This window comes from Agelaius phoeniceus, chromosome 14, assembly GCF_051311805.1.
Source record: "Agelaius phoeniceus isolate bAgePho1 chromosome 14, bAgePho1.hap1, whole genome shotgun sequence".
In the NCBI taxonomy this organism is placed as follows: Eukaryota; Metazoa; Chordata; class Aves; order Passeriformes; family Icteridae; genus Agelaius; species Agelaius phoeniceus.
The window spans coordinates 20,569,709-20,594,171 of record NC_135278.1 but is presented as its reverse complement, the minus strand read 5'-3'; the positions used below and the strand labels follow the sequence as shown (position 1 = coordinate 20,594,171).

The 24,463-nt window shown below is 46.3% G+C and overlaps 1 long non-coding RNA gene across 1 annotated transcript; it reads left to right on the top strand.

Annotated features, from left to right (window-relative positions):
• The first annotated feature begins 330 nt into the window (after positions 1 to 330).
• LOC143695200 (uncharacterized) lies at positions 331 to 6,676 on the top strand. The gene is made up of 3 exons (XR_013184246.1): positions 331 to 1,017; positions 3,870 to 4,210; positions 4,891 to 6,676. It is a non-coding gene; the product is annotated as an uncharacterized LOC143695200 (long non-coding RNA).
• Positions 6,677 to 24,463: the final 17,787 nt, after the last annotated feature.

Genomic DNA, 24,463 nt, shown 5'->3' with positions numbered 1-24,463 from the left:
AGCCCCGGTCACCCCTCAGCAGAGGGATGGTGGCAGCAACCCTTGTGCTGAGCCTGGGCCGGGCAGGGCCGGGGCTCGGCCGGGGGACAAGCGCCCAGGGACAGCCCCGGTCACCCTTCAGCAGAGGGATGGTGGCAGCAACCCTTGTGCTGAGCCTGGGCTGGGCAGGGCCGGGGCTCGGCCGGGGGACAAGTGCCCAGGGACACCTGTGCTGTGTGCTCTGGTCCCAGTGCCCCGGACCCCGCCGGCTTCTCCTTGCTCCCAACAGACCTGAGTGCTCCTTAGGGGGACAGCACTTGCTGAGGTCAGGGTGCCTGTGTGGGTCCTGGCTTGTGTAGGAAGAATCTCCTTCCAAAAGGTCTGAAAATGTCTCAAAGCTTTAAGATTAATTTGAGAAATCCCACTTCAGTCTGGCATTGAACGTTGCTATGAATAAATGTTCTGCTGCTCCAGTTTTCAACAGAAGGGCTCCTTTGCCTGGCACTACCAGGCTTATTCTCCTTTTCAGACCTAAGTTTGAAAACAGTAGGTTCTGCTAGTCTTTACAGGGTTTAATTTCTCTTTTCTTTTATAAAATCCTGTCTTTGGAGATGAGTTCCATAATAACCCCATTTTTAAAAATGGTGTTTGCCACTTAGCTGCTTTCCATTTGGAGGTGTTTTATTTACAGTAGATTAAAGCAAGAAGGCAAAGTGAATTTTATTTTCCTATTTTCCTGTGTTCTGTATTCATAGGCTTTCATGCAACACCAAACCATGCAGGAAGAAGTCAGGGTTGATCTTTCTGCCATGCTATGCTCTTCTTGATCATTTGACTGAAAAGTATTTGTTTGTAGGTGAAAACTACCACTGCTTTTTCTTTTTTCTGTAGTGACTGGAGTTGCACCTTTTCTCTTATGTTTAAGAGTTCCAGTTCATGGTGATATTTAAGAAAGAAAGATGAACTCAGCCAAAACACAGAAGAATTGAAGAAGACCAGTCATCAGAGGGGAAGGATATAGCCTGACAAGTCTACAGAGTAAGTAAGGTTGTAGAGATGTGTCACTTCATTTCAATTAAACATCTGTGCATTCTCACCCACTTGTGTTCTGTGGCTTTGCTGGTGAGTAAAAGGATTTCCTCAGTGATGTTGTTTACTTTTTGTTCATTCATATTTGAGCTTACAAATTGCTTGAAAGCAACTTAACTTTTTGCATAGAAATTTCACCCAGGTGAAGGTTTTTCTGTGCTAGAGAGAATGTGGCAGAATTTACATTTGTTGATTTTAAAGTCCTAGAGTGTGGAAGCCTCCAGAACTGCCCATTGCCAATGAGTGGAGCAGTTCTTCTGCCTGTTTACCTTCTCATTTTCCACATGATTTTTTTCCTAGACGGATGTTTTGTGGCCTCACATCCATTTCCTGAAGAGTTCATTCTCTCTGCCAGGGGCTCCCAGTGTCTGCCTGTCTCTCAGTGCCCCGTGGGGCTGTGCTGGCAGCTCTGGTGACCCAGGGAGTCTGGTGCTGCTCAGAGCTCAGAGCTCAGAGCTCAGCCCCAGGGACGGTGCCCTTGTCGTGGCCATGTGCAATTAGCAGCGAGGGCAGCAGGGCTGGGCTGCTCCTGCTGCTGTGCTGGCCTGGGGTTTGGCCCTTGGGCACAGTGCAGCCTCGCCTGCCAGTAATTCAGAATATGAGATGGACAAACAAGGCATGATTAAGTCCTTAGGAGCCTGTAAGAAGCTGTTTTTTCCCAGCCAGTCCTGGTGTGTTGAGATGAAATGTCCTGTCACACTGGCCTGTGTACACTTCCAGGCAGGAGCTGACCTCTCCAGGGGCTGTAATTAGAAACAATTTTCAGATTTCTATGATGAGTTCTATTTCACATGAGTGTGCACATACAGTCCACGCAGAGAAGAAGTTTTTTTTGCAAATTGAACTTGTTCTCTCAAATGCAACTACATCTCCAGATGTCTTCAGAATACCTTGCACTGTCTGTGTGAGCTGTAAAGTAACTGCAAGCTTATAAATTCACCTTTTTGCAGTTATTAAATGTGCTTGACTCATTCCAGCCTGTTGCTGTGGAGATAGGTACAATATAGGAACCTTGGCACTATGACAGGCAATTAAAATACCAAGATGTTTAGCCATGTATGAGTATTTTCACACAGTGAGACCTCTAAGCTTAGCCCGCTGCTGACATTGTTAGTTATTGAATCAGTTGCACGAGATGAGGTTGACAGGTGTAATTATATATTTCTATGGTGATTATGTATGGCCTGTCATAGAGACCAACGTGCCTGTAACTGCCCTCAATAAATGATTACTCATTTAGTAATCATTTATTGAGTGAAGTATTGGAGTTGGCACGCCGCTTACAAGGGAAGGAAATGGAAAACAAAACAGAAGTCCATTTTGAAATATAATTGATTCATTAAACCATTTACCAATGCTTCATTTTAGTGCAAGGAAATATATCTTTCTGTATTTCCTACAGATGTCACAGTTATTTAAGGATATTCTTGCACCCTGACTTTAACAAAAGAATCAAACTCATGCAGTGAGTTCATGAGAAGCTGGGTCTGAGGCCTCACCCTGGGAGAAGTTATGGAGCTCACTGGAACTGTCTGAATATGGGACCATTTAAAAATATTTGGGTTACTTGTTAAAAGAGCTCAAAATCTTTCAAAATAACCACCTTTCTTTGTAAACACATCTGTACAATCATCTTCTTTGTAGTGGCTGCTCTTCAAAATGTGTTAAAAATTATACAAATCTTTTTGGAATTCATTGAAGTGAACTTGGGCCGTTGCTGGAATTCCTTATTCACTTTTCCAGATAAAAATTTTCTGTGTAGTGACATCACTCAAAACTTTGCTCTTTTATTTCCCATGTGGTTCTCCCTGGTGTTTGTGCCACTCTGATGATATGAGTGAAAAGTCTCTGCTTCTCAAAGTGAGAGGAGGCTGAGAGAAATGAAATATTGCTCTCAGTTTATTAAGAGGTCCTTGGACCTGGTTGAAGTCAAGCAAAAAATTTGACCTATTTTCCTTAGCCACGTCTCTCTGCAATACAACTCTATTACCTTATTCACAGAAGTTTCTATGTCTAAGATAGTTATCTGAGACGGGCTGGTGTTATTTGCTGGTGTTTTTGTTTAGTTTTGGGGTTTTTTTGTTTGTTTGAAGTAAAAGAGTAGCAGCTTTTAGTGACTGCTTTAACAAAAAGAGCCCACTGTATTTTGCAGAAAAACAGGATCCATCTGTTCTCTGGTCTTCTAGGATGGACTGAAAAATGCAGTAGGAATTTGTGGATATAAATAATAAAAAACCCATTTTCCCCTCATTTTATAGGATACAAAAAGAGGTTTTTACATAAGACTTTCATTATGTTCTTAATTAACCATCAGAATTTTTTATCTTTTTGTTTTTAACCAAAAGCTGTTCCTCACAGCTTTTGTGATAGATATGAGATGATATCTATGAGATAAAGAAAGAATAGAGATGGTGGGGATGTGGCCAAAAGATGAATATTTAGAAAACTGTCCTTTGGAATCAGTAATTAAACTAGGTTCAAATGCCAAAATGTGGATGCAAACCTAAACTTGGAAAGTTTCATCACAAGGTTTGGAAGAACCTTTTTTCCCCAGTCTCATCTGCTTAGAACACATTGGTTTCCATTAGGAAGCATTTGGGTTAATATCTGGCTTTCTAATCATGTGCTTGGAAAGACAGCTTTTGTTGCTTTTCCAGAGAACTTCCCAAGTGTGCAGTAAAATGTGTGCTGTTCCAAAAAAAATATCCTGAATAAAGTGATGTCTGGTGAATTGCATTTTGGTCGTTCTATCACTAAGATAGAGTTTGAGGGCTTTTTATTTTTTTTTAATTTTCTTGTAGTGAAGTTCCATTCAAGTAGAAGAATATTTGATGTTGGAAGAGGTCTCTGGAGATCCTATCATCCACCATCCCTGCTCAGGGGAGGGTAAATGGGAGCCGGTTGCCCAGGATCATGTCCAGTTGGGTTTGTAATATCTCCAAGGATGAGGAGAGTTCTCTTGTTTAGGTGTCCTGTTCCAGTGATCAATCACTCTTACAGAAAGGTTTCTTATGTTTAAGTGATATTTGCTGTATTTTGGGCATTGCTGTATTTGAAAGACACTGCCTGTCTTTTTTCACTAGACACCATGGAGAAGAGTCTGGCTCTGTCCTTTGCTCCTCTCATCCATTTATAAAAACGGGTGAGATTCCAGTTCTCTCTGCTTTTTTGGTCAGATGCTCCCTTGCAGTTTCTGGTACAATGTAGAGAAGAAATACCCATTTTCTCTGTGCCTGAGAAATGTGTTTTTAAGGGGTCTGAGGAGAGGAGCAGGCTGGGGCCGTGTGCTGGAGCAGATGGTGCTGGGGCGCTGCTGGTGCTCTTGAGTGGGGCCCTTTGGAGCTGCCTGCCCAGGCAGGGTGGGATCAGTCCCAGGTGGGCAGAGGGGAGCTCCAGGGCCCTAAGGCAGACCCCAGCATTTATAGTCAGGAGCAGCCATGGGCATGAGCTCTGATGGAGCTCCTGGCTCTGTGCCCATCCCTCGGCTCCAGCACTGCGCCTGTGCCGCTGCTCCCTCCCTGCCTCTTCTGGGGGGCTGCACACCTCATCTGCAAAGAGGGATCGTGTATTTATCTGATCTCTGGCTTTAATGCCCTCCTGGACAGCCCTCAGACCAATCAAGCTCTGAGGGAGGACAGGAAATGGAGCACAAGCCTTCAGGGGCCAGCCAGGACCACACAGCCCTCACTGTCATCACAGCAATGACATTTTCTCAGGATAGGATATGAGCAAAGGGCAGGATTTGCTTTTCCCTTGTACACTTTCTATTTTCATACACTATGTATTTCTGACTTTAATGTCATTCTCTGTTTTTTATTCCAGCTTTGACCACGTGGCTCCAACTGTTCCCATAACTCCCACTGCTGATATTCTAACATGATGCAGCCATAAACTGGATCTTTCTTTTCTTTTTATGTACTTTTTCATTATCTAAAGACTAAACTTTTGACTGCCACTTCTCATTTGCACGCTGGATTTGGGGCGAGAAAACAAGTTTGCTTATTTAATATTTGCTTTGATTTGGTGATTAGTCTTTGCTCTTAATTATTGTTACCATTTCCACATGAGTGATCAGGAAATTAACAGCTGTCTCACACTTTCAGCAAGTTAAAAACAGCCTATGGTATTTCCTTATTGACGTTTTACTTGCCCCCGTGCAGAATGTTTTAAGATGTTGTTTCTCTTGAGTTTCCCACCTCACAGCTTGAGTAATGCCACAGCTTTTAAAAATGTTTCCCTTTTGCCTTGCCAAGGTGATGAAGACGAGTAAAGTCATCCAGCATAAAAGGTATATGTGAACAAAACATGAATGGAAGGTGTGGGTCAAGTTTCAATCCAAACAAGAAGAATATTAGAAGCAGTTTTGGAGACTGAGGAGACCAGTCCTGTGCCAGTGAGAAATACTGCCATCCTGGGATCCTGTGTGGTGTTTACACACTCATAGCAAATCCTCTTTAAAAAGTAAAAAATAAATAGATGGCTGCTCCTTTTTCCACTGATGATTTCCTTTTATCTTTTCATTCCTTTTCAAATTGGTAATGATTGTAAATCGCTCCTTGCCACAGAAAGTGCTGTTTTCCAAGAGCAGTTATTTGATTCCTGTAATCTTATTTATTAGTTAAATTCAATAAGTGCCCAACCTATGCTCTAAATGCCTTTTAAAAATACACTAATAAACAGGTCTTGATTGCTTTTTGATTGAATTGCAGATAATGACATTTATATCATCAGTGAGTTAAGGAAACCAGCCCTCCCAAGGAGGCGTTTCCAGCTCTGCACTCTGGGTCTGCTTCAGACATGAGAGGAAGATGAGCATGGTGGTGGCTTTCTCTGTGCTCCTGCAGCCTTGGGCTTTTGGGCCTTTAACAGATTTGCTGCGATTATTGATAAGTGACAGAGATCTGTTTGTACAAATAGTAGGTGTTGCAGAGTTGGACCAGGAACTGCTGGGGCTGGTGTAATTTGTGGTGTGAGCAAAGGAAAGTGGTGTGCAGATCTTTTCACTTCATGTACTTTTTGTGCATGCTTTTCAATGTGAATCCTGGTTTCTTTGAAGTGGAATTTAAGGGTTGGGATTTGGGCAGTGCACAGCTGGATTGGAGTCATCACGAGATGCAGCATGGCTGATTTTGCAGCACCTATAGGTGTGCCTCATTTTTGGTGGGTTGGAAGAGAGATTGGTGAAGAACTGAGTGGAGCTCATCATGATACTCCTGTCAGGGCTGGGAAAATGCCCAAGAACATCCTGCAAGACCTTTTTCTTAGCCAGCTGTAGAGGGACACAGCAAGAGAGAAGACACAGGAATTCCTCTGCTTTACATGGGTGCGTTTGAAAAGGCTCCTGGGCCTCTCTGAGGCACGAGGCAGCATCTTCTGCTTGGGTGACACCACAGCCACCGAGTTCTCCAGAACTGCCATCCTCTGCCCCGTGCTGGAGGTCAGAGGGATCTGACTCTGAGCACATGGCACAAAGGTGACAATTCTGGGGTTCTCGGCGTGGGGCACGCTAATAGCAGCACTGTGATGGTGTGTGGCTTTCTGAACCTTACAGCTCCTGAAAGGGTACATCAGTACCAAAGGAGAAGAAATAAAGTGCTTTGCAAATGTTGCTGCAGACAGATTCTCTCTTAGTAGCCAAACCAAGATGGTTTCTTGCATTTATTTTATTTAGTCAGTGTATTAATGCTGTGATGTTGCTTATAAAATCTGATCCTAGCCAGTTGCTTCAGTCTAATTGAAGACTGTAAGTAATTTAAAATCAAAGGGAATCTTTGTTTGCCTGGCAAACAGCAGAAGGATGAACTCAGCATCACCCTGCTGCATCCCGAGCTGGGGTGGGAGGGCAGCTTGCACGGGCGGTGTCTGAGAGGGGAGCAGGCTGGGGCTGCAGCTGGCTTGCACTGGTAATGCCTCTTCATGCATCTTTTGAGCTGGGACTGCGAGCATCAAACCCTGTCACAGCCTCCAGGTGACAAAACTATTGCAGTTTGTCCTCTTCAGTGCAGGTGACCCCCAGGTAAGACCCAACTTTTTGTTTTAAGGCTGAAGTTTTATCTGCATCTCTGACTTGCTGGGAACTGAAAGTGCTGCCTCCCTCCTTGTGATTTAAGGGCTGCTGACTTCCACTTCAGATGGTTTGGGTGTGACAGCAGAAGGCTAATACACTCTTACAGCTGCCTTGTCTGGCTGCCGAGCTGGGGTGTAATTGGAGCAGTTTTTCAGTGGTTCAGATGTCAGCTGGGTGTGGGCTGAAGTTCACCGCCACGATTTATTTCAAAGGTTTTTAGAGCTGGGCTTCTGGGCCCTATGTAGGTATTGAAGTCAGTGCAGTGATTTTTTTCAGTGTATTTGCAGTTGATTCAAAGATCTGGGGGAACTGTTGGGAGATGTGTGACCTCTGAAGCCAGATTCTGTGTACCTCATGCAGCAGGGCCAGAAGGATTTGCCCTAAAGGTTGGAAGAGTATTTCTCAGGGCAATGCTTAATGCTCCTCTCGGCTTATTACAAGATACAGATTAGGAACTCTGAGCACTTTTATTTCTAATGTGGTTTTTTTATTTGACTTGAAAACATTACTGTGGATGTTCTGTCCAGCCACTCTATTTTATTTTTTTTTCCCCTAGAAGGAAAGGGAGCTTTTAACATGCTCTCATGTGGCTCTGATTTACACTAGAATTTGCAAATCAAGGCTGGTGTGACTCTAATCTACTGCTGTGCTCCCCCTGGGAGCATTTCTTCAGCAGATGTGGCATGGAAAGATCTGGTGACTCTGCTTGAGGACAGCAATGAATGGCAGCAGAGGTGCTTGTGATCTGCCACCAATCCATTCTTATTTACAAATAGTCTTTACAACCATCACAACTGCGAAACACCATTTTTAAAGAGAGAAACAAATATTCAAAAGACAGACAAGATAGTCTAATATTAAACAAAAATGAAACAGTTATGTTTTATATTTGTCTGTTGAAAATTGTACTCACAGCTTTTAAATTATTTTGAAACAGAGAAATCAATATGCCAGGCTGAAGATAATCCTAGAGGTGAACAACTCTGGGGTTTCACCTGCTGGTAGCATCCCTCACCTCTTCAGTTAGGCCTGGAGCATACACCATGGCTTCTCACAGCATAACTTGGACCTCCTCTGATCAGTACATAAGCATTTTGGTTGGGAAAAAAATATCCAAAACTTCAGAGATTTCTAATCATGTTGTGAAAATAGAAGTGACAGACTTTTCACATCATTGCTTTTAACTGCTGTGGTGAGAAGTGCTTCCAGAATCAGAGGGCAGAATCTAACACACAACATAGGTTTTGTTCTGTCTTTCTCTTTTTAAAATTACTTAGATAGTTGCAGGGAATGACTGAAGGAATGCAAATCAATGGAAACAAGCTATACTGCGTGTGGCTTAATGTGCCTCTAGGCTCCTTTTCAAGGAGTGGGAGGTCACTAAAGTTTGTGTAAGCCCCAGGTGGAGAAGCCCCTGCTCCCTTTGGGATCACCCCTGGCGCTGCTCGGTGAGTGAGGGGTGGCAGGGGTGCCCAGGAGCTGCTCAGGCTCTGCTCTGGCTGCACACAGGAAGGTGCAGCTTCTGCCTTGCCCTAATCCTGCCTTGCCCAAAGCGAGCTCAGCAGAGCAGCAAGGGGAGAGCTGTGTCCTGCAGGAGCTCGCATGTCGGAGCACTGGAGGTGACCGTGGGGAACTTGGGTAAGGGCTGGGGCTGCTTTGATTTTTGTCCTAAGGAGAAAGAGAACTCCCTTTGAAATGGTGTTTTTTCTCAAAAGGATACTAAAACACAGCACTGTCTCTGTGTGATCAGCTGCCACAGTAGCTTTGGTACCAAGTTCTGATGAAAAACATATTCCAGTGCAACTGATCCACTACTAGAAATGTGAATTATATCTCTTTCTACCTGTGGTTTTCTTACCATTTCTGGCTCTGCATAGTATTATCTCATTTGACAAATACCCTGAGATTGTATGAAATGAGTGCATTGTGGAATTTGTGGTGCAGCTCTTAGGAAATAAAAAGCATAAATGTGGCTCCTCCCTTTGCACATGCAGAGTCTGTGCCTGGGTATGGGCAGGGGGCACAGGAGGTTGGCACGAGCTTCAGACGTGTCATGGAACGCAGTTAGTGCCCAGTTGTGTGCTGGAGGGCTGTGTCTGCACTGCACAGAGGCAGAGGGTGGATGGAGGGGGCTGCCAGAGTCCCCTGCCCTGCTCGCTGCTCTGCAGCTGGGTCTGTGCTGCTGCCAGTGCTCAGTGCCCCCGTGCTGCCCATCCTCTGCTCCCTGCTCCCTGTCCTGCCTCTGCAGGGACTGGTCCTCTCCCCAGCCCTGGCTCTGCCCTCGTGCCTCATTTGGTAATTGTTTCTAACTGTTCGAGCCTCTTCAAGTTTTAATTTTCCCCGCTTTCACAGTGACTGTAAGAACATTCACAAACAGAACATTACTGCTTAATCACTCGACTTGGGAGTTTTGGAAGAAAAGAAATCTTGCTGTGGTACAGCTCAGTGCCAGCATTCACCACAGTAACTGAACTGCATCACCTTGGTCTGTGCAATATTCCTGGGCTGTCAAATGAGAGTCCAGGCTGGAGAGCTTCATCCAGCTCATCTGTTCATCTTACTCTACTATTTCTGTGACAAAGATCATTTTGTGTTATTGTATGTGTTTGAAGATCCTAAAAGTAGTTTTGTTACTACAATGTGTAGTGGATGTAACCTTTCAAAGGTGAGTTAGCCTGGCTGGTTTTCAGTGTTTTCTAACAAAACAGAAGGAGGAGATCTTTGTGGATGACTAGAGCTCTTTATAGCTGCCTGAAAGCAGAGGCAAAAATATCTGTGTTTTCAATCTTATGTTTATTAATTTGATATTTATTATTTATTTTATATTTATCCTCCATATATAGCTGACTTTGCATATCTTGTTATGAAGAATCAGCATTTTGGGGGCTGTTTTTTTGTTTTTCTATTATAAAAATGGTGGTAGTTTAAAATATTTTCTGAGCCAAAGGTCTTATTTAACTTTGTGACCCTAGGTGTAATTTAAAGTGAATTATGATATTCTGTGACTTCTTAGATTTTGGCTCACAGTCTTTAGATGCTTTCATTCCCACACCTGCCATCCATTAGGAGACCTCCTTCTGTGATCTTTCATCATTCAGAATATATGATGATTTTCTTAAACACTTGAGCTAATTGGGAGTGACTTGGTTTTAAATATATGGCAGTATTTGTAAATAGCAGACATTGGGCAGGCTTGAAATAAATACCTGCAATTTGGCAGGAGTTGTTAAAAAATGCAAAGCCACTTTCAGATGACATTCAAACATGGAAATGACTTCCAAAAGGGGCCTGTGTACACAGGGCAGGCCAGGCAGAGCCTGGAGAGCTTGCTGGGAATCCCAAACGCTCCTCACTACCAGAGAGCTCTGCTGATGCCAGTCCTTGTCCTTCAGCCCGCCTCCAGACTTCAATAAAGGTACAAAGGAAGGCACATGAAGGTGCCAGATCTGTAACCTTTTATGTCATTGGGATGTCCTGTAATGAAGTCTCTTCAGGGCAGGGCAGACCTTTGGCTCTGTCTGGCCTCCAGCCACTTTTGGCTGTGTCAGCTTTGAGGAGAGCAGCTGACAAATCATCCCAGTGCTGTGCTGGCGTAATAGGAGAGACTCACTGGCTTTGAAGCTTAAGAAACTCACATATGAAACATTATCTGCATAGCTGAAAGCTTCTCAGAGTTGTGATATGATCACTTTGGGCTTGGGACTGTGCAAGGAAAACAGCTGTTCTCTATTTTGTTGGTGGTACTTTGGCACACATTTGGGGCAGATCTTAGCAAGTGCAGGCCCTGGCGTGCTTCACACTGCTTCCTTTTGGTGTTCCTGTCCTGTGTGCTCTACAGATTTAAAACAAGGCATGCAGATGGGACATCTCCCCTTTTGCTTGCAATTTCTTTTCTAGCAGGATGCTGACCAAATGTTCTTCGTTCTAAAACACACTGAGAGCTGCATGAGATGCTAAAACACTAAGGCTGGGGACACCAGGGAATGGGAGAGCTTGGGCTGTCTGGAAAATAATCAGCCTCCTCGAGAGGAGGATGCTTCCATCAGTAACTCTTGTGCTCTGAGTCTAAAGGAAACATGTGCTTCTCTTTCTATCTTGCCCTCCCTCTTTGCATGCTTTAAAAAAAAAAAAAGTAATTGTTAATAGTTTAAAACAGGTTTTAAGCCAAAATTTTTAAGAGCTGCAAACAGACTTACTGGCAGGCTTTCAGATCTCTCATGGCAATCAAAAGCAGCTGATCCATGTTTTGCAATCTATTTTCAGGCTGCCAGAACTTATGACTCAATTAATAAAACAAATGTGCCTATCAACTACAGCATAACCCTTTTGACCTTAATGAAGTCCTAAATCTTTGGTGAATTTGTTTCAGGATTTCAAATGTACACCCAGCTAATGTCTGCACTTGTTGCACGATTGTTTATTGCCTTGCCATGCTGCTGGTGTAGCCCCTGCTAAACTCCTGACCCTTGCCTGCACACACCCTTTCCAGATGACCGGCAATTGGAAAGCCTCATCAGAGAAAAGGTCGCATTTCTGTGCCCTGTTACTCGATTTAACTCCTGTCTGACAACTGGCACAGGCCAGGAGCAGCTGCCCCCTCTCCCTGGCCAGCAGAAGCTGCGGTGGCACGGGAGGATTTTCCTGTGGGCAGGAGCAGGGTGGGTGCAGATCCCACCTCTGTCCTGGGCATGCTGGCACCAGAGCTCTGCGCCTTTGGAGGGCAGTGGGCTCGATCCCAGCTTTGCAGAGCCTTCTGCAGCAGAGTGACCACAGGGCTTTGAGTCGCTGTGGGACTGCTCCCCTCAGCTGTGATGTCTCGGGGTTTGCAGCCAGGCTCCAAGGTTTCTTTGCCTCGTGGGGAGATGGGATCTAAGCACAGAGCTAGACCAATGCTGGCACAGAGACAGATGTAGGTCTTGACATGGGCGTGGCAGGCATTCAGGAAGGGTTTATTGACATTTGAAATGGAGTTTAAAAGGTAGCAATTGGAACATCTCCAAGGTTTGGAGTCATCAGAGAGTTTTTGTTACTTTCTAAAATAGGATTAAAGATTGAGAGGAAGGTAGAGCTCTTGTGAGGGGTCCTGTCAGCCTCCTTTGCTCTTTAGAACCTAATTCCATCTGTGAGTGCCAGAGTAAAGGGTGAGGAGCGCCCCTGCTGCTCTCTGCTGTATCCACTGAGGCCGTGTCAGCCCAGTGCTGAGGAGGAGAGGCTGGAGCTGCTTCCTGAATCCAAACTTCCATCAGGAGAGGGCTTTGTGCTTGCCCAGTGCCCCCTGTGCCCTGGGCAGAGCAGGGGCTCCCTGGGGACAGGCCAGGCAGCAGAGGACGTCTCAAGGGGACCAGGGCTGGGTTTGCTCCACAGCTCTTCACAGGGAGGGCTCCTGTGAACTTCTGGAAGACAGCTTAATAACTGAGCAGTCAACGTCAACACAGACTATTAAAATCTGAATTGTAGAGTATCCATTCTCTCAAGGACTTTAATAAAGAGAAAGGCATTGCTTCCCAGGAGAGCTGAGCAGGCTGGCACTGAAAATTGAGTGTAACAACACTGCTCTCTGCACTTGGCTTTGTCTCTTTCTGCTTATGGCAAGTGTTCTCCTCACAAATCTTCCACCCTAACTTTTATGCAAATACATGAAATGGTTCAGCTTGCCAGGGATGCTCACAGCCCTGACAATGTCAGCACAGTCAGGTAACTCACTGAGCTTAGTGTATGTATGTATATTTTATTGTTTAACCTGTTATACTGCTTAAAATGACTTTTACAAATACGAATTAGCTTTGTTTTCAGATCATAAGAGCATTTTAATAGTCTGTCACACGGGGAGGAAGGTGATTTAAGGATCAAAGGGGGAACCTAAATGAGTTTTAATACTGTGACTGAGTTGTTTCATTGTTTTGATTTAAATCTCATTCTTACCTTCATTTTCTGCATGGACTGAGTTGAGAGTACAGCTCTCACAGGTTTAAGCAGGCCTGGGGAGGTTGGGTGAATTTCACTCAGGTTTGGTCTCCCAGGCTTGCTGAAACCAGCACCTTGCAGTGTCCTTGCCTGCTGTTGTTGAGGAGGAAGAGGCTGGGCAGTTTCCTGAGGAAATCTTTCTCCATCGCATTCCTCTGGATGATGGCACAGCTCCAGCCTGGGGACCTCGTTTGTGCCCCAGGCAATGGCTCTGTCGGGCAGAGGAGACTTTTCTCCCTTGGTTATCACTCACTCCCTTCTGGCCGAGTGGGGTGAGCCCCATGGCTCAGTGTGGGGCTGGGAAGGGTGACAAACCCCCAAATACCCCCTTACAAACCCCCAAATACCCCCTTACAAACCCACAAATGTCCCCTTACAAACCCACAAATGTCCCCTTACAAACCCCCAAATAATACCCCCTTACAAACCCACAAATGTCCCTTCTGCAAGAGACTTCTCTGGGATTTCCCAGGGCGAAGAGGGGAAAGGCACCGAAGGGCAGATCCTCTCCTCATCCTCCTCTCCCCAGCACCCACCCAGGGCTGGGAGAGAGCCAGAGGTGTCCCAGCAGGCCAGCAATGCATCCCAGGGCATGGGGGGTTTCTCTTTGGCTGTGCAGGATTTTTTTCTTGTCGCTGTTTTGCCTTAAATTGTAAAAACAGCATAAGCAGCAGTGATGGCTCAGCACCCCATAAGGCCAGGAAACAGTGGCCTACTCAGTCTGCAGAATTTGTTTCTTTCTGAGCAAAGTGGGGAAAATGGAAAACTCGTAAGTTTCAGAAGCATAAAACGTTTTAAAAATTGTTGTTATTGTAATAATAATAATTCTGATTTCACTGAAAGAACATTCAGTGAAAAGGTAATTTCTGTGCATGCTGGGCACACGGCTTTCCTTGTCTCGCCGGTTCCTCCGTGGCCAGGAGGGACTGGAAGGGACACGGGGGTGGCAGCAGAGGTGGCTCGGGCAATGCCGCCCTCCCGAGCTGTCCCCTCCTGTCCCCTCCTGTCCCTGCCCTGCGTGCCCATCCCTCTGCCTTCAGGCTGGGTTGGGTGGCTGGAGGTTCTTTGGTTTTGTTTGGGTTTGTTGTTTCTTTGGGTTTCTCTTTGCTTTACTGTTAAAGGCAGCACGCCCGAGCAGGATCCTGGCTGCTGGATGGGAGTTGTTGCACAGTTCAGCTTGTCCCAGTCCATCCTTGCTGAGCTCTGAAATGGGAACAATAACCATTATCTTTGCTCTTTTAGCTCCTTAGCAGCTTTGACTATAAGCCCTTTGGATCTCATAAATAGATGTACACTACCAAGCACAGCCTGGCAGTTCCAGCTGGGGACTCCTTACAGTCTGCTAATTAAAATATAAATGTTGTAGTGCAATAGATTGATTGCATTGTCTCAAGCAGTTAAAACCTTGAGATAGCTTAGAGAGAAGGGCTGAAGTATAAAATGAAACCACTGCTTTTCAGATACAGTAAGGCCAAGGAGTCCTGCCTCTTGTAATGTTCTATAGAGGTCTGTCCAGAAACTGCTTGAGCAAATCACTGCTTCATTTTTACAAGTTATGGTTTCCAGTTATCCTGACCGCTTCTTGAAAGCCAACTTGCAGTAATTTATGTATTGTAATAATAATCAGATTTGTAATAATTATCAGTCTGTGGGGCTGTTAATTATAAATTTAAAATGGTATATCACAAACTAAACAACTACTCTAAAAAATCCCCATAACTTATATTTAAAACAAAAAAATAGTCCTCTGCACCATGTATTAAAAAAAAAAAGTAAAAAGTCAAGCTTGATCCATAAGCTGACAATAGTAAGGAAATTCAGACATGAGCAGGGAAGTGTTCCATATGTTCTGCACTACCTAGGCACAACTGGGTGCCTCTTTAATGATGAGCTGAATGCTCCCTGTTGTGCCTAGGTACTGCAGAACATATGGCGTGTTTTCCCCCTTAACTGTGAATTTCCTTGCTTTTGTCAGTAGGTGTCTTAACTCTGTTGTGTTTTAATATAGTGTTTGTGCCTCTGAGCACAGGCCAAATTTGATCTTAGGCAAATAGGAGGGTGGATACAGCTGTTGATTATCTCATATTCTTCTTGAAACTATATTTCAGTACATAATCTGTATCTATATAAACACACCTTGTAATTGTTAATCAGGACCCTCAGAGTTTAAAAATCCACTCACTGTGCTCCAAACTTAGCATGGATGATAAATGACTGTTTAGTTGCCAATATAGCACAATATTTCAATTTCCTGCCTTCACAGAGGTATTTCAAAGGTTGAATGGAGTTCATACTCACAGTATGTGTTGCCTAGAACTCTGTGATCTCTTGCTGGCAAACTTTAACCAAAACCTTTTCAATTAAGTAAACGCATTCCTCGTGGAAGTCAGCCAACCCAAGGCTGGACAAGCAGAGTTTCAGTGATACTTTGCAATAACCTTTCCCTGCTCCTGGCTCTGGATAAGCATAGCCAGAGTGAGTTTATTAGTTGATAGCAAGTTATGTCATTGATAAAAAGATTAATGTAACTTTGCACTAAATTTTGCTCTCTGACAGTTCTATAATTCCAGTGCAGTTTCCTTTAGTTCTGCTGGAATCCCCATTTATGTGGTGTAGACATGGGTAAAGTTTAGCCAGCAGAGCAGAAATCCCACTGCCAAAAGCACAGGACACCGAGGCGTGAGCTTAACCAGCCTGGGTGAGCCTGAGCCCTGGTTCTGCTGCTGCTGCTGGTGATACCTGGGGTTGGGGCTGTGCTGGAACTGCAGGCAGGTGAGGGGACTGAGGAATACCTGACTTAGTGGGAAAAGCTGGGAGAAAAACCCTCCCACAGCTCAAAACTCTGCCACTGGAATTGCCCAGGAAAAGCCTTGGAGGAGCAGGAACGCCCCCGTGGATCTGTACTCTCGTGGAGCACATCTGGGGACAAGGGCCGGGCTGGAGGCACCTTCTGCCTGAGCTGCTGCATTCCTGTGCTCAGCACGGGCTGCAGTGGAATGTTTGTAAAACACAGCTTGTTCCAGCCACACAGAGCCCCAGATTTTCTTTGGGTAAGCCCTTATTAAACTCATTTGCTTTGATATGAAAATGCCACCCCAAGCAGTTCCTTATTCAGACAGTGCCAGTGTCTGACTATTTATCAGTGGAAGATGACATGAGGGGACATGAAGTTGCATGCACTGGTGGAGGACATGCCTTGTCTCCCAAATAAACTGTTTGTCATTTTTGGCCTCCTTTAGTGCCATAACCTGGATCTACCACAGCTCATGAAGTCCGAGTCAGGCTGATCTCTTTTACCTGGGACTGGACAGGAAACCTGCAGCTCTGTCTGGAGGGTTACCTGGCAGCCAGGTTTGCTGTCCCAACCCCAGCTGGTCTCTGTGCCCTGTGCTGAGGCTTTGTCATTATCCATGGATGCCATGAGGTTCCTTGTCCTTGGGTCCACGATGGTTCTCATCAGAAGCCACCATTTGTGCCATGAAACAGCAACTGCTTGAATGTGTGTGTTAACCACCTGCAGCCCCGTGCAGTTATCCCCATCCCAGCTCTCTGTCCTGTCCTGTTAGCTCAGGGGGAACCTTCTCCAGCTGCAGAGCATCCAATTCCAAAGCAGGGCAGGGGGCTGTTTTCCATCTCTCTTCCACTTTCTCTATATTCCTGCTTCATTCTCTGTCTCGATGCCTCTGGCTGCTCTGGTTCGTCCCACCAAGCACAAGGGTTCTCCTGCATCCTTGGCTGGAGGGTGTCCCCTGTGCTGGGCACCAGGACTCTGCAGTGTGAGCTGCCCTCCTCTCCCTCACTGTGGGGCTCTCTCTGCAGTGGCCACTTGGCACTCACTCCCTTCCTTTTCTGTTTCTTTGATGCCATGTGCCTTTTGAATGGCAGAAACCACACAGAATTTTGCCATGTGCTGCAGCTGGGCACACCATGAGTCCTTTAGTATGTGCAGAAATCAATATTTGACCACAAACACCCCCACGCCCCAAGTGGCCCTTGCTTTGCCTATTTCAGCTGGAGTCTGTATAAGGCACTCTAACGAGCTGTGGCCACCTTTGGTTTTGTGACTGAGTCACCAAACATATTGCATAAAAGATAGAAAATATATTGCATGTTTATTGTAGCACCACCATTTCTGTTTTCTTTTAAAGAAACTTCTTGTGGAGCTTAAAAAGGGAGGAGAAGAGAGAAATATTTGCTTGTTGCTGACAGCTGGCTCCCAAGCACTGAGCTGTGTCTTTAAGGCAGTACAGACCCAGTAATCCAGTAAATACTGTGTGCTCCCGTTGAATAATGCAAAGGATAATTACTTAAAAGACCACACAAATGACTGGAGCTCAGGCAGTGTGTTCAGTGCTGCAGAACAGGTTGGGTGCAGCTGGGACAGGGTCTGCTGGAGCTCCATGGCACTGAACTGGGTCTGCTGGAGCCCCAGGCACTGAGCTGGGCTCTCTGGAGCTCTATGGCACTGAGCTGGGCTCTGCTGCAGCCCCAGGCACTGAGCTGGGTCTGCTGGAGCCCCAGGGCACTGAGCTGGGCTCTCTGGAGCCCCAGGGCACTGAGCTGGGCTCTCTGGAGCCCCAGGCACTGAGCTGGGCTCTCTGGAGCCCCAGGCACTGAGCTGGGCTCTGCTGGAGCCCCAGGCACTGAGCTGGGCCCTGCTGGAGCCCCAGGCACTGAGCTGGGTCTGCTGGAGCCCCAGGGCACTGAGCTGGGTCTGCTGGAGCCCCAGGGCACTGAGCTGGGCTCTCTGGAGCCCCAGGCACTGAGCTGGGCTCTGCTGCAGCCCCAGGCACTGAGCTGGGCCCTGCTGGAGCCCCAGGCACTGAGCTGGGTCTGCTGGAGCCCCAGGGCACTGAGCTGGGCTCTCTGGAGCCCCAGGGCACTGAGCTGGGCTGTGCTGGAGCCCCAGGCACTGAGCTGGGCTCTCTGGAGCCCCAGGCACTGAGCTGGGCCCTGCTGGAGCCCCAGGGTCATGAGCTGGGCCCTGCTGGAGCCCCAGGGCACTGAGCTGGGCCCTGCTGGAGCCCCAGGGCACTGAGCTGGGCCCTGCTGGAGCCCCAGGGCACTGACCTGGGCTCTCTGGAGCTCCATGGCACTGAGCTGGGCTCTCTGGAGCCCCAGGCACTGAGCTGGGCCCTGCTGGAGCCCCAGGCACTGAGCTGGGCTCTCTGGAGCCCCAGGGTCATGAGCTGGGCCCTGCTGGAGCCCCAGGGCACTGAGCTGGGCCCTGCTGGAGCCCCAGGCACTGAGCTGGGCCCTGCTGGAGCCCCAGGCACTGAGCTGGGCCCTGCTGGAGCCCCAGGCACTGAGCTGGGCCCTGCTGGAGCCCCAGGCACTGAGCTGGGCTCTCTGGAGCCCCAGGCACTGAGCTGGGCTCTCTGGAGCCCCAGGGTCATGAGCAGGGCCCTGCTGGAGCCCCAGGCACTGAGCTGGGCTCTCTGGAGCCCCAGGCACTGAGCTGGGCTCTCTGGAGCCCCAGGCACTGAGCTGGGCTCTGCTGGAGCCCCAGGGTCATGAGCTGGGCCCTGTTCTCTCTCTGGAGCCCCAGGGTCATGAGCAGGGCCCTGTTCTCTCTCTGGTGACCCTCGTGCTGCCCTGGCTGGGGTCTCCAGGCATTCCCAGGGATTCCAGGGCTCCCCAGATCTTCACAGCTCACTCTGGTTTGCATAGGGCTTCAAGAGGCTTTTGGTGCAGCATGTGAGAGATAGAAATATTGTCTTGGTGCAGGAATTTCTCCATTTTCCATGTGGGCTCACTGTAAAATCGTATTTTGTGATTAGCACCTAGCTGCACCACCCCAGGGAGCAGTTCCCTGTTCCAGCTGGCTCCAGGGATCTCTCGGGTTCCAATTCAGTTACATTTTCCATTCCTTTATTTTTTAACCCTTCTGTTTGTCCTAGACTCCACCACCCTGTGCAGTTTGTACCACAGTGGCCTACATGCTGATGAAAAGTAACTGATTTTTCTTTGCAATCCCCTTATTCACTGTTATTATCCATTGAAGTACCCTGGAAATCCATTTTTCCAGTTACTAATTTTTACTTTCACTAATTATTTTCTCCTTCACACCCACCCACACGCACCCACCCCTGCCCTCAGCCCAGACCATTTCTCAGTCATCACAATTTTGAGCTATGTTTTCATGATGGGGAGAGCCTTCCTTGGCTTGTGTTCCTTCCCTTCAGATAGGTTTTCACTTCTTTTTGAATTCTACCTGGTTGGCTTAAATAACCTCTTGAACCTTGCTGTTTTCCCATGCTAATTTTATTTTTCTTGCCTTCCGTGTTTCTTTGAAAAGCTGCGCATTCCTTCTGGGACTCTATTATGGTTGCTTAAGTAGCCTCCATGCTGAGTTGAAGGATTTTAATTTCCTCACTTCTGACTTCAGGGCCTTTTTGACTGGCTTCCTCTTTTTTTTTTCCTTTTTTTTTTTTTTTTTTAAATCCCCTTTCTAAAGCTTAATGTCACAGTGCTAGGTTTTGTTGCATTCCCTCCCACAAGGACACTGAACTTAATTACACTATGCCCCTTTGTACTTAGTGATTCAGCTAGACTGAGTTCTTCAGCTCTGCATGTCATTTTCACTGGTAAAGGGGCACTTTGTAATTTTTTTTAAGCAAGAAAGGTAACTTTCAACAGTTATCTTGATTTATAATCCAAAAGGAGCAGCTCCTCAAAGAGCTCTGCAGCCCAATGAGTGTTGCCCTCATCCAGTGCACTTCTCTAAAACTGCATTTCCTCATCACGGCCAGGGTTGATCAGGAGAGCTGATTCTGCAGGTAGAGATTGGGGATTTGGTTGGGTAGGGAGGACCAAGGACTGGGATTGCTGGGCAGAGTGACCAAGGAGAAGATTGTCTCTTCCCCAGTTGTGTGCCTTAGCTTCGAGCTGGTGCAGATCCCTCCCCTGGGTGTCTTGATGCCTGGAGAGAGGATGTCTGTCTGTCCTGTGGGAGCACTGGGGTTCCCAGGCGTCCCAGGACTGCAGGATCATGGGCATGGGGTGCCCTCCCCATCCCAGCGTGGCTGTGGGGCCTCAGCTGCTGCCCCCTCGCCTCTGTGAGTGCCCAGGACGGGATCAGAGCTGGGCAGAGCCCCCAGGGCCATGGTCCCTCAAGACTTGGCCTGCACATCTCAGAGATGTGCAAGAAGTCCCTTATTGCTCAGCAGACGGGTGCACACTCACCTGCTTCAGCAGTGTTTCATGGGAACCCCTCGACTGCTGCTCCAGCTCTTGTGTTTGATCTGCCCTTCCTCCTGTGCCCAGCCCAGTGCCCCCTCTGTTCTTTTTGGGGATGCCTGGCTTCCCCTGGAGTTCAGCTAAATGGCAGGGTGAGGAAGAGTGGTTTCTGGTTTGTTTGAGCACTGCTCTGCTTTAGTGACCACCTTCTGGATGCTGAGCTGTCCCTGGATGTCTCCCCCGAGGGACGCCTGCCTGTGCAGGGCTCAATGGAATTTTTGCCTTCTCCTTCAGAGTCAGAGATGTTTTACTGACACGTAGCTGACACTTGCCTCTCTCTGCCTTGTGTGCTTGGTTTGCCCGTTTCCTACTTCAAATAACACCCTTGTGCCTTGGCAGGTTTTTTAGATATTCTGATCTGATTCAGCATGCTCTGTGGAGTAGCCCTGCTTCATCCTCTGCTTTCCCAAACTAGGAAGAATATTTTGGGCTGTGGTTATGCAGTTTTCACCCCCTTCTCTGCACCCAGAGCAGACACCTTGGCTGCTGTCATGGCCATAAGTTTGGTTTCTTTATCTTCAAGGCAAGGAACTGGCAAGGCTCTTTCTGATTTAAAGTTCAGCAAACATTCCTGATGGTGTTTCATGGTGAAGTGCAGGAGGAAGCATTTTCTGTTTCTTTATGATAAACAGGGAATTTTAACTCTCTGGATCCCCGTATTAGCTGAAGTGGCTTCTTCAGTGTGCTGGAATCCTCCTTGGAGTGTGGAGAGGATTGGGGTCTGTGCAGCTGAACACCATGGAGAGGATCCACAGCTAAAGCTCATGGTGAGGGGATTGCACTTAGAGAACTTGGACAATTTGGGGTTTCTGTGAACGTTCCTGAGGATGGTTGGCCATCCACTTGACTGCAATCCAGTAAGATCCCATTCCTGGTCTAAGCTAGACTGGAAAACATAATATGCCTGCTTCACATCAATGCTCCAATTAATTTAATGGAAATTTTTGTGCTTATTCAGGTTGGAAACCATATGGAGTTGTCTTATACATCAGTCAGAAGAAAGAAAGCCAGCAGCAGAAATTTCAGTGTATAAACCCACTTGGAGATCCCTCCATAGGTACTTTGGAAGCAATCTCAGGCTGCTGAATTACTCCTCTACAACAATATTCTACAACTAATAATTAGCATGAAGAAATTACTTTAGCATGTCTTCATGACATTTTTAGGATTTGCTGTCTGGGATGTGAAATATGGTCAAAGTAGCCAGCTTGTAATTTCATTTCAAAGAATCTGCTGCCAAAAAGATAATTTTTCTAGAATTTTAAGTGGGAAAAATGCAAATTTAAGGCATGAATAGTAGGAACAAAAATTTTGTATGTGAATTTTGAAAAAACATTATTTTGGTAATGCCTTACATTTGCAAGGTAATTATTGTAATAATTTGATATGTAGAAGTGAAGAAGGTTTAAAACTGGAAGACAAATGTTGCTTAAAATCACATTCTGCCCCCATTTTCATGCCAAAATTGTCATTCCCAAATTTTCAAGATAATTGCAAATGCTTCCAAAATAGTTGAACACATGAGACATTACTTGCTTTTGGAAGGGAAAAATGCACTTAGCAGAGGCAAACCTTTATTTAATTAGCCCCAGTGTAAAGGTTTCTTGTATTGCTTTGCAGTTACACGGCCGTGAGGGACTGGGGAGTACCTGAAGGGTAACTCCTACTGGGACTAATTCAGTCCAGACAGCTCCAAGTATGTTCATTAAGCTCTGGCTGGCTTTCACACAGGTGGGGAAGGTTAGAAAGCAACAGATAGAGAATGGTCCTGATTGTGTTAAGCATAAAACACCATTTGTTTCACAAGTAAGAAGGGAACTCAATCGGCACGTCCTGAGCACTACTATCCCGCTGCTAGAAGTCAGCTCTCTTTTTTATTTATTTTTTATTTTCTTGCTACGTGTTCAAGCCTCAGTGTAAAGCAGCTAGAATGTAGAAACCCTAAGCTCATAAATCAGGGGGCTGCTGAAAAGATGCCAAGGCTTAAACTGCCATGGAGGCTTTCAGACTTGTAATACGTCAGGAAAAGAGGGAATTTTAAATAAGTGTTATGGTTGGCAAGAGAGAGGGAGAGAATAGAACAGGGTTTAATTCTAAAGTTTTAAAACAGAGCCAAATGAGCTTGAAAGTCAACTGGTGTAGCAATTAAAATGCTCTACCTTGACTACTGCTTTCTCTTCATTTTTGAAGAATTGACAATAAGAGGGGCAAAGTGTGTTGGAATGCACAGTAACTATGTCAAAATATCGAGTACTTCATTGTTGAATTAGCAAATCTTCAGAGGGTTGCTGGTTAAGAAGAAACATTGCAAGCAGACAGAAGTGGCTGAGTGCAGCTGTGTCTGAGGGCTACAGAGCCTTGTGGACACTGGGGGCCATGGCAGTGGCCATATGGGCAAAGAAGGGATTTTCCTCCATTTTCCTCCATGCTCTGCCTGTAGGAAATTCTGCTTGGAAAAACCATGGGTGGGACCTGGTGTCTGCAGGGCTGCAAACATCTGGTGCCCTGGAACACCAGAATGCAAGAGCAAGATTTCTGCAGATCCTGAAGGTGATGGTGCCTCAGCCCTTCAGAATCACCTCTGGGAGGGGCTTTGCTGTGGATCCAGGGACTCAGCCTGTAAGTCCCATTTTGTATAATCTTGGCTTATTGAATATAATCCCCAAACTCTGCTTTACTGGGACTAAAAGTGCAAGAAGTCAAGTAAACTGTAAATCTCCACTGTCACAGATGTATCAAAACTTTAGTGGTATTTGATATTTTTGTTAAAATCTCAGGTACTGAAATCACACAGAACTGGAAAATCCCCTTTTTCTTTTTTGGCCTCTCTCTCGCTCCCCCTTTATCCTTTTTATTTTGTTTTCTGTGTTTTTAATATAGTTCCATTACTTGAACAGGACTAATTTCCTGACCCATTAGACCAATAATGGTTTTGCCATTCTTTAGCTGTTAAATGCTGACCTAGCCTTGACTTGCACCAACAAATTGTTCACATTAGGAGCAGGATTTTGGGATGTGAGCCAAAGATTTTACAGGAGAGAGTAGAGATGAGTGTGGGCCCACCAGAGCATTGGTGGAGGTGGAACAATTGCCATCTGGGCTGGCATGAGTCCCTCTGACACAGGGGCGATGCAGCGTGGTGGAGAAAATCCTGTAACAAAGGTTTGTTGGTAGCTCCACCTTCACTTCCCCGAGGAGAAGCACCATAGATATTCAGTTCATAACCTTTGCACAAGCCTGTGCTCACCTTTCAGTATTTGTCTGCAACACCAGCAGATTCAAAGGCTTGGCTTTTTATGTTTAGAATAGAATTTTCTAGACGGTTTAGCTCCCATCTAATGCAGACCCTGAGATTAGCTCAGATGATAAGAGCACGATGCTAAAAACTACCAGGGTGGCAGGTTTGATTCCCATATGGTCATTCATTTAAGAGTTGGACTTGGGGTTTTTTGTGGGTCCCTTCCAATTCAGAATATTCTGTTGTAAGAACCTGTGGTAAGGTGACCCCCAGAGATGCTTTGAATGGTGTCAGCCTACCTGGAATGTGATTTTTGGTTGGCTCTCTTTAAAACAAGGGCTTTTGTTCCTGTTTCAAAACTCAGGATGTTTTGGTTTACAGAACATTTTGACCATATGTGATTCCCTTCACTGCTGTGCACCTGGACACCCTCTCCCATTTAAAAGAATCTGCTGAAGTACTCCCAGAGCACGGCACAAGGTAAGCCCATGAATCCTCTGTAGAGAGGATGTAGAGGGTGTCTGCTCAGGGTGACTGGAGATGGACCTGCCTGGGAGCAGGACTGCTGAGGCAGGACCTGTCAGGGATGTGTGGGTTTGGGCTGTTCTGGGCAGCAGTGAGGGGGAAATGAGAGAGCTCAGCAGCTTTGCAGCCACTGCAGAGGGTTCCTGGGGAGAGGTCTGCGCTTACTTTTCCAAAAATTCCCATCTTATACTTGGTTGAAACCAAGGTCCAGATTTCTTTGCCTCCTTCTGTCTGTCCTGGGTGCTTTTATGTAGGGTTAAACTCATGTGATGCTGGACTGGTTAACTCATGGGTTAAACTCATGAGAGCTGCTGGTGCTTTTGGACATGCTGACCTTCCCGTTCAGCTTTATTAACGGGAAC